Genomic DNA, 9,421 nt, shown 5'->3' with positions numbered 1-9,421 from the left:
AAAGTCATTTAGTTAATAGTAAAAATATAATTAAACAAATTTTAAATGATCAGGATTGTGTTAGTTTGAGACTTTATATAAATTATCCTTTTGTGTCCTGAATTGCCAACACTGTGTTCATAAAAGTAACCATGAATATCAATATATTTAAAGTCAATAAGATGAGGTTTTTTTCAAAATTCAGGAAACTAGAATTTTAATATGCAATGCCATAAACTTACTTTCCTAGGTCAGGAAATTAGTATTTGCTCCCTAATTGAACAAATCGGTAAAATCAGGATTAGATACCAGCTCATTTTGTGTTGAAGTGGACATTTGTTTCAACAAGGACAGCCTCTCTGGGTGGGATCCAGGTGCTCAGCTGTATGTCTCTTTATGAGGGGAAGTGGATAATGGTCAAAATTGTATTCACTTGCCTTTGCTTTGTTGGGTCCAGCTGTGTTCTCCTGGTGGTAACCTGGAAAGTTAGGTTGACCTTCGGCCTGCTCTCTGAGGATTCTGTGACTGGTGTTACTGCCTTTTTATCAAGTCTTTCCCTATTGTCTCCATGTTGTTGTCTCTCAGTCCACAGGCATACACGAGAGTTTTGATGAATTTCTTAGAGATTGTGTGTTTTAGATCTTTTGATAGAGTGAGTCAAACAAGTATCATCCCCCCCCCTCCCCCGCCACACACACACACTTAGTATCTTAAAGAGATTACATTCTGGTAATGCTCCTTGTCAATGCCATGTTGGGTCAATTCTGTGTTCCAAGATAATCTTTTGAATATTTATTTATTTTTTAAAATATATTTTTATTGATTTCAGAGAGGAAGGGAGAAGAGAAGGATAGACACATTGATGATGAGAGAGAATCATTGATCGGCTGCCTTCTGCATATCCATACTGGGGATCAAGCCCGCAACCTGGGCATGTGTCCTTGACCAGAATTGAACCCAGGACCCTTCAGTCTGAAGATTGACTCTCTATCCACTGAGCCAAACAGGCTAGGGCAATTTTTTATTTTTTATTTCTCTCCCTGTATTTTCTCCTTTTTTTAATGCAGGTAAAATATTAGGTGCTCATTTGCTCAGAGAAGGTTTATAAAATAGCAAATATGTATAAGCAATAGCTAAATTTAAAGAATATATTCCATATTTCAGGGACTTTACTAAACACTTCAGATAGGAACTCCTTTAATTCACACAGCACCCCTTTGAGATAGGTGTTATTATTGCCATTGCTCAGATGGGAGTAGAGAGCTGCAGAGACTATATAATAATTGTATTATGCAAAGCAGAACTGCTCGACAACACTTTCCATTCTAGCGAGGATTTCCAAAGCTGAAGTCACTCTAGAGCAGTGGTTCTCAACCTGTGGGTCGTGACCCCTTAGGGGGTCGAACGACCATTTCACAGGGGTGGCCTAAGACCATCGGAAAACACATATATAATTACATATTGTTTTTGTGATTAATCACTATGCTTTAAGTATGTTCAATTTGTAACAATGAAAATACATCCTGCATATCAGATATTTACATTACGATTCATAACAGTAGCAAAATTACAGTTATGAAGTAGCAACGGAAATAATTTTATGGTTGGGGGTCACCACAACATGAGGAACTGTATTAAAGGGTCGTGGCATTAGGAAGGTTGAGAACCACTGCTCTAGAGGGTTAAAATCGGTGTCTTGGAAATAGGAGAGAGGTGGAGTGTCTGTAAAAGAAAAATAACTAACCCGAGGAGGATTTCCATGTGACTAAAGTGAGATTCCCCAGAAGCAGCAAGAACTTGTCCCTGTTTTCTGATGCAGGATTCATATACTAAGGCAGTATTATCAAATGACATAAAGTGTGTGGACCGAGTCCAGTTAGCTGCCCTTCATTTTTTTGTAATTTAATAGACTATATTTTAGAGTAGCTTCAGGTTTATAGCGATATTGCACAGAAGGTACAGAGATTTCCCATATGCCTCCTGCCCCGACACATGCACAGTCTCCTCTATTATCAACATCTTCCTCCCAGAGTTATACATTTGTTACGATCAATTAGCCTACATTGACATGTCATTGTTACCCAGACTCTGTAGTTTAGGGTTCACCCTTGGTGTTGCACATTCTGTGGGTTTTGTCAAATGCATAATGACATGTATCCACCTTTTGTAGTATCAAACAATGTCCTAAAAATCCTTTGTGCTCTGCCTATTCATCCCTTCACTCCCCTAACCCCAGCACCCACTGATCTTTTTTCTGTCTCCATTATTTAGCCTTTTTCAGACTGTCTCATAGTTAGAATCATACAGTATGGAGCCTTTCACGTTGGCTTCCTTCAGTTAGTAATATATATTTAAGATTCCTCCATGTCTTTAAAAAAATTTTTTTTTGTTAATCCTTTTACCTGAGGATATTTTTCCATTGCTTTTCAGAGAGAGTGTGGAAGGGAAAGAAGGGGGGGAGGGAGGGAGGGAGGGAGGGAGAGAGAGAGAGAGAGAGAGGGAGAGAGAGAGAGAGAGAGAGAAAGACATTGATGTGAGAGAGACACATTGATTGTTGACTCTCCCACACACCCTGACCGGGGTCAGGGAGGGAACCGCAACCCAGGTATGTGCCTTTGCGCTCAGGCTGGCATTCTAACCACTGAGCACACTGGCCAGACCTCCTCCATGTCTTTTCATGGCTTGATAGCTCCTTTCTTTTTAGTACAAAATACCCTTCCACTGATGTACCACAGTTTTTTATCCTTTCACGACTGAGGAATATCTTATTGCTTCCAAATTTTGGTGATTAGGAATAAGGCTGCTGTACACATCTGTGTGCAGGTTTTTGCGTAGGCATAAGTTTTCACCTCCTTTGGTAAATGCCAAGCAGCATTATTGCTGGATTATATAACAAGAGTATGTCTAGTTTTGTAAAGACTCTTCCAAACTGTCTTCCAAAGCGGCTGTACCATTTTGCATTCCCCGCCGCAGTGAGTGACAGTTCCTGCTGCTGCTCCTCCTCTCCAGCGTTTGGTGATGTCAGTGTTCTGGATCCTGGCCATTCTAGTGGGCGGACTATGTTTGTAAATAAGTTTTATTGCACACTTGTTTACATATTGTCTATGGCTGCTTTTGCATTGTGGTGGCAGAGCTGAGTGTGACAGAGACTTCATGGCCCTTCAAACTAAAATATTTATTATCTGGCCCTTTATCAAAAGTGTTTGCCAACCTCTGTGCTATGGGATTGCTGTCGCCATATCTAATTTAGGTATACCTATTTTACATCACTGATATTCAGAAAATATTTTCCTGTTTCCTATGACCCTATTAAAACTCTTGCAATATCTTAAGAGTTGTGGATTAGCTAATTCTTGAACAGAGTAATGATGCCCACAATATTTTTTTAAAAATCAGGCTTTATTTTTATTTCTAGTCCAATATTTTTATTTCCTAGACGTAATTATTTTTCAAAATGAAATTACGTCCTTAAGTACATGAATTCAATCGAGGTTTGCTTTTAGTATGTATTTTGGAAGTCTAACAGTTGCTTGTAGTATTCTCTGTTGCCTCCTCTTCTTTTCTAACAAGCAATTATTCCCTTTTCTCTCCTGACCCCAGTTTCACTGATTCACCCTCCCATGTAGCAATTTAAAATAGTGCCAAAGAAAGAGGCTTGTCCCTGTCTTGAATCTGTCAAGCTGTTAACTAGTTTCTTCTCAGGTGTCTGCTGAAGATGAAGCAGGTTTTCAACAAATGTGTTTCAGGGACCATTTGGCTAGTTTTTTATCATCATTTTCAGCTACAGGAGAGTCCTGTCCAAGAGTAGGTGATACTTTTGCTCTCTGTGCTCTAAATATTACTGCCAAATTGCCATCTTTATACATATTAGTAACTTCCCATTTATTTGGCACAGGCAACAGGGCCCACAGAATAATTTATGATCTAAATGCAGCTTGTAATAGCAGAATTGCTGCTGGTGCTTAGAAATTAATTCAGAAATCACTGTCTGTAGCGTAATGATTTACCATTGTTTTCGAACCATGTTGTGGAACCTAAGAGTATTAATTAAGAATTATGGCATGAGGCCAAATAGAATTGAGTGAAGTTTCATATTGTAGCAAATCAACCAGTTATCAAAGTATTTTGAATATAATACACATTTTCATATTTTCATATTAAGTTGTGAGTGATACTATTGTACTCTGAGGGTTTGAATCATACCAGCACCACACATTAGCCTACAATTTGGATAGTCTAATGGATGTATATGTCCCCTTTTATGAATTTTTACATTAACAAGAATAATTCAAGTTAGAAGCAATTGAATGGATTTAAAATTGAAGTGAGATTTAAAGAGCAGGATTTTATAAAACAGGTTAAGAGTGATGATTTTAAAAAATTGGATTGAGTTAAAAAATTTGGTAAATAATTAAAGATAGATCAGAGTGAGTAAGTGAAGATTCATGGGGTATTTTAAAAATATGGTTTGTCACAGGTACTTTGCATTCCTGAAGGCTGACCTCAAAAACTTTCTCCCTATGCAACTACCAGAAAATTCCTACTGGAGTGATGGAGCTGATGAGAATTAACATTTTACAACTCTTTTCAGTTTATGATGCCCTTTCTCAAAACAAAACTCATTTGATTCTCACAGTATCTCTGTATGGTATCTTCACTTCCCGAACTCTTTTATTTATAATTGCCTATACTTCTACCAGTGGTTCTTTTTCAGGGATGTATGTCCAAGCCAGCTGGAATTCTAATTCAGGAAGTAGGTCTGGAAATTGGCCCATGTTCTTTTCTAATCTCCCTGATTCCAATATGCACCACCATGATCAACTTGGATGAAATATTTTATTATTTGGCATATACTTGTGTTCAAGTTTTGTTTTCCCAGCTAGGCAACAATTATTAAATTAATTACAAAGCTAATCAAAACGGGTCTATAAAATAGGAATCTCAGAAATTAAAAATTGACAGTACTTTACAAAAAGTTCTCATTTGTCCAGATTTTAATTCAATTCAGTTAATTTGATGTATGTTAAAAGGACGCGTTAAGTGTTGCAAAGGCTTTTAAGCTGAGTAAACCATGGCCCTTGTTCTCAAAGAGCTGGCCACGTGGGAGATGGGATAAAACAAAGCAGAATATCATCAGAAAAGGAGATTCTCAGGTTAACTGATAACTATTACAGTCATTATAAAGAGGCCAGCAATAGACAAAGAATGCAGTGTTACATACCTGCGACGCCCAAACACCGTGATCTACAATATTCCTTTGATGCCTAATGAAGAAGTATGAGCTCTCCCTCTCCTCTAACGTGTTAGAAAGCAGGACAGTGTCTTTTGTGGGAGAGACCAGACATACTAAATATGGGAAAATAAAATGGTGTCCAAGGAAAGTGAAATAAAGGGAAAGCCTGAGGCAAGTTTAAGGAGCCAACGGGACTTAGAAAACTGGAAAAACAGATGAGAGAACATCGGGGATAATTTTGGATGTCAGAATTTTGTGGCCTTGCCCAGGTTTCTGTGTGCTCCCAGGAAATGTTGGCGTGCACTATTCTGGGTGCATATAAAGGCTGTAACAGAGGTACATCTCAGAAATAACTACAAAAATATTGAAGGATGTTATTTGGATACATAATAAATAAAAAGTTATTTTTCTATATAGAAAGAAATTCCTGAAGTGCAAATTGTACTTCAGTGTCAAAATTCTCTCCTCTCCCTCTCCTCTCCTCTCTCTCCTCTCCTCTCCTCTCCACTCCTCTCTCTTAGAAATTAATTCAGGAGGGGTAGATGCTGTACCTCTATGCATCATGCTGGATCACTAAGAACTATATGATATTGTCTACTTTTAGCATCTAACCAAGCTTGTTATCTGTCAGATTTGCTAAATCATAGATTTACTGTCTGGCACTGTTCTTTCAGGCTTTCACTTTATGAGGTTACATGTGTTTTCAATCCTAACAGAAACCCGTTTTTGTTATTATCTCTCTCGATAAGTGGTTCCCTTTACTTTCGCTTATGGCCTGAGGCAGATTGGGCCCACATTAATTCTTATTCTTTTGAGCCTCATGCAGTTTGTAAAGATATGTGGAATCATACCTTAATGGAGAATGTCTAGATAGTCTATGCTTTTGAACATGCTTAGCCTTTTCACTATATGTAATAGGCACCGGGATTCATCCTTTCAGTTAGTAATTAGTGAGCATTTGTTATATGCCAGGTAGTATTTTAGCTGTTGGTGGTACAGTGGTGAATTCCAAACTAAATAAGTTCATTAAACTAGTGAACATATACATGAAAAAGATAATAACTGTTAAAAGAAAACAACAGTGATAGGATAAAAAAATGATGTGGCTATACAGATGATGGAACGTAGAATTGTACACTTGAAACTTACATAATCTTATGAACCATTGTCACCTCAATAAATTTAATTATTTTAGAAAGCGACGTGGGTCGGATTTGGGTGGAAACTTAGGTGGACTGGTCAGGGAAAGCCTCTTTGAGGAGGTGGCATTTAAGAACTGGATGACAAGGACAGTGGCATATGAAGAAGATCTGGTGTTCTGAATGTTCCAAGCACGGAGTACAAAACCACAGCAAATCAGCAGCTGGTTAGAAGACACAGGGCTGTGCATGTGAAAGGTGAGTCTGTAGAGATGTTCATGTAATCCATCTTTAATAAAAATCCATGAGCCATTAAGTCCTATTACAGTCTTGCAGTTCTTTCTCTAAAATGTGTCTCTTAACTTTGAAAACAAAGATAATTTCTCAACTGGAAAAACTAAATAAGTAATGTATATTGTTCTTACATTTATACCTTCACCCCCCTTTTTTAAATTGATTTCAGAGAGGAAGGAGAGGGAGACAGAGAGAAACATCTATGATGAGAGAGAATCATATGTTAGCTGTCTCCTGCATGCCCCCTACTGGGGATCGAGCCTACAACCCAGACAAACCGTGACCTCTTGGTTCATAGGTTGATGCTCCACTACTGAGCCATGCTGTCCGGGCTATACACCTTTACTTGCTAGGAGAAAAAATATTCCAGTGGCAAGTGAGGGCACTGCTTAGAAACCTTTTAAAGCTCTATCCACATAATATCCCAAGGAAGAGTAAAGACCACTGCTAATTTGGCACTTTCTGGGAGTTGGCCTGAAAATTAAGCATCCTAGTAGCAGTTGTTATAGTTACAGTTTTTCCTTTGTACTATTTGGCAGTTAGGCGAGGGACAGAAATATCATTTTATTCCATGGAGATTCTGAGAATACCCTTATAGATGAGAAGCCTTAGGTACAGAAGTCCAGATATAGGTATCATGGCTTATATAATTAAATTGAGGGCACTGACCAAGAATTTAAGTGTAATATAGAAATACTTGTTAATTTAGTCATCATTAATCATAAATTCTTAATTTAAAAAATATTATTATTATTTTTTATATATATTTTTATTGATTTCAGAGAGGAAGGAAGAGGGAGAGATAGAAACATCCATGAGTGAGAATCATGGATCAGCTGCCTCCTGCAAGTCCCCTACTGGGGATCGAGCCAAAAACCCGGGCATGTGCCCTTGACTGGAATCGAACCTGGGACCTTTCAGTTTGCAGGCCGAGGCTCTATCCACTGAGCAAAACCGGCTAAGGCTAAAAAATATTATTGAGTTATTATTTATGAAAGACCTTGCCAGATTTAGATATGTGTGTGCGTATATGTAATTGGAACTATATATATTTCCTCACACACATACACCCAATTTTTATTTTTTCCTTTTCACTTTGCAAAGCAGTATTACCAGGTTGACACACGAAACTGAAGTTCGAACCTCTTAAATGACTAGAACATGTTTATAGTGCAAAACTAGAATTTGATCACAGCTATTTCTGACTCCAAAGCCCATTATGGCATGCTAAATCTGGACGTTTTGATAAAAATGAAGGCTTTTATTTATTTGTTTTGTTTATTGTTTCTGCAAACCAGATGAAAAATATAAACGTTGCCATGGGAGAAAATTTATTTACCCTACTTAGATAATAAGCAATATCTAGACCTTTGTAATTGCTTAGTCATATAAAACTGATACCCCAAAGAACAAAATACGAAATTATGTTTTAAATTATCTTTTATGTTTGAGGAAAATTGTCAAATAATTATTGGAAATGTTTTATTAATCATGTATAATTATTGTGGGATATAAAGTTAGTGAATGTTTATGAGCACCCACAAAATTTCAGCTTGCATAGCGCAGAATTTTTTGTAATTGTTATCTCCTTTAATCTTGGTCTGTCTCACAGACCAGGGACCTGAGGAACAGAGAAATGAAGTAAAGCATTAACACTTCTTTGTAAATAAACAGATTAATTATGATCTTTCACTCTTTTATATGGCACTTCTTTTTACCTGGTTCCTAAGTAGTGAGATCTATCCAGGAAATGATAACATCTAGATTCTTCTTTTATTTATGTAAACTTTGGGCAACCTATATATTCCTTTTTACCCTTTTCCCAGGAAGTTTTGGAAGCTTTCAGGCCATTAGTATCATTTATAGTTAACTGAAGCTTATTATGCAGAGGCTTTAAAGATTACATGCCTTTCTTGTTATTTATCACCCAACCAACCTACTGTTGTATTGGAGCAAGGTATTTGGGCAAAATAGAACCACTGATTGTTTGACAAAGACAAATTCCTGGACAAGGACTTGCAGTTCAGAATGAACTTCATCCCAAATATTGCTTCTGATTGATTTGTAAGTGGGATGGGCTTCCCATTCACAATGGAGCAAAATAACTCATCTGGAGCAGATGGTGGTAGCCTCCATTTTGAAACTTTGTGATATAAGTCAACTCTGTGATTTAAACCTTCGAAACTATTCATTTTCATTTATACTACTGGAAATGTTAAAAACTTTTCAGTCCCCAGCAGACCTCATAAACATAGATTCGCTAATCCATATATTCAGTTCATGGCTTTAAATTGTGTCTATTATTGCAATTTGTATTCTGAGCAAATAGATTACTGGTCACCAAGAAAGTTAGCCACTAAATGTGACTGGCTTAGTATAACTCAAATAACATCTAACATATCATCAGAATATAGCTTTTAGATACAGGTAGCACGTTAAAAAGTTTCCCCAAGTCCTATGAGCTAAAAAGTCAATGCTTGTTTGTTTTCTATGAGGAAATATTTAGAAAAAGAAATGAAGCCACAGAGATCAGCCCTGGTTTTAGATAAAATGAATGTCCAGTTATATGGAAGGAATATTTTCAATCTTGTTGAAGAGGTAAATGAGAAATGGTGTTTCACTGTCAAGATGTAGCTTGCACATTTGATGGAAAATTACTGGAGAGAAGCAGTCACATTTCAGAGTCTCAAACCTGTTAGAAAGTGAGAGCAGTTTCTCTCCATGGAATTGTTATTGTGAAAAAACAGGCTGCCTTGTAACACGGGGTGCTTGATTT

This window comes from Myotis lucifugus, unplaced genomic scaffold, assembly GCF_000147115.1.
Source record: "Myotis lucifugus unplaced genomic scaffold, Myoluc2.0 scaffold_0, whole genome shotgun sequence".
Classification (NCBI taxonomy): Eukaryota; Metazoa; Chordata; class Mammalia; order Chiroptera; family Vespertilionidae; genus Myotis; species Myotis lucifugus.
This window is presented reverse-complemented; position numbering follows the sequence as displayed.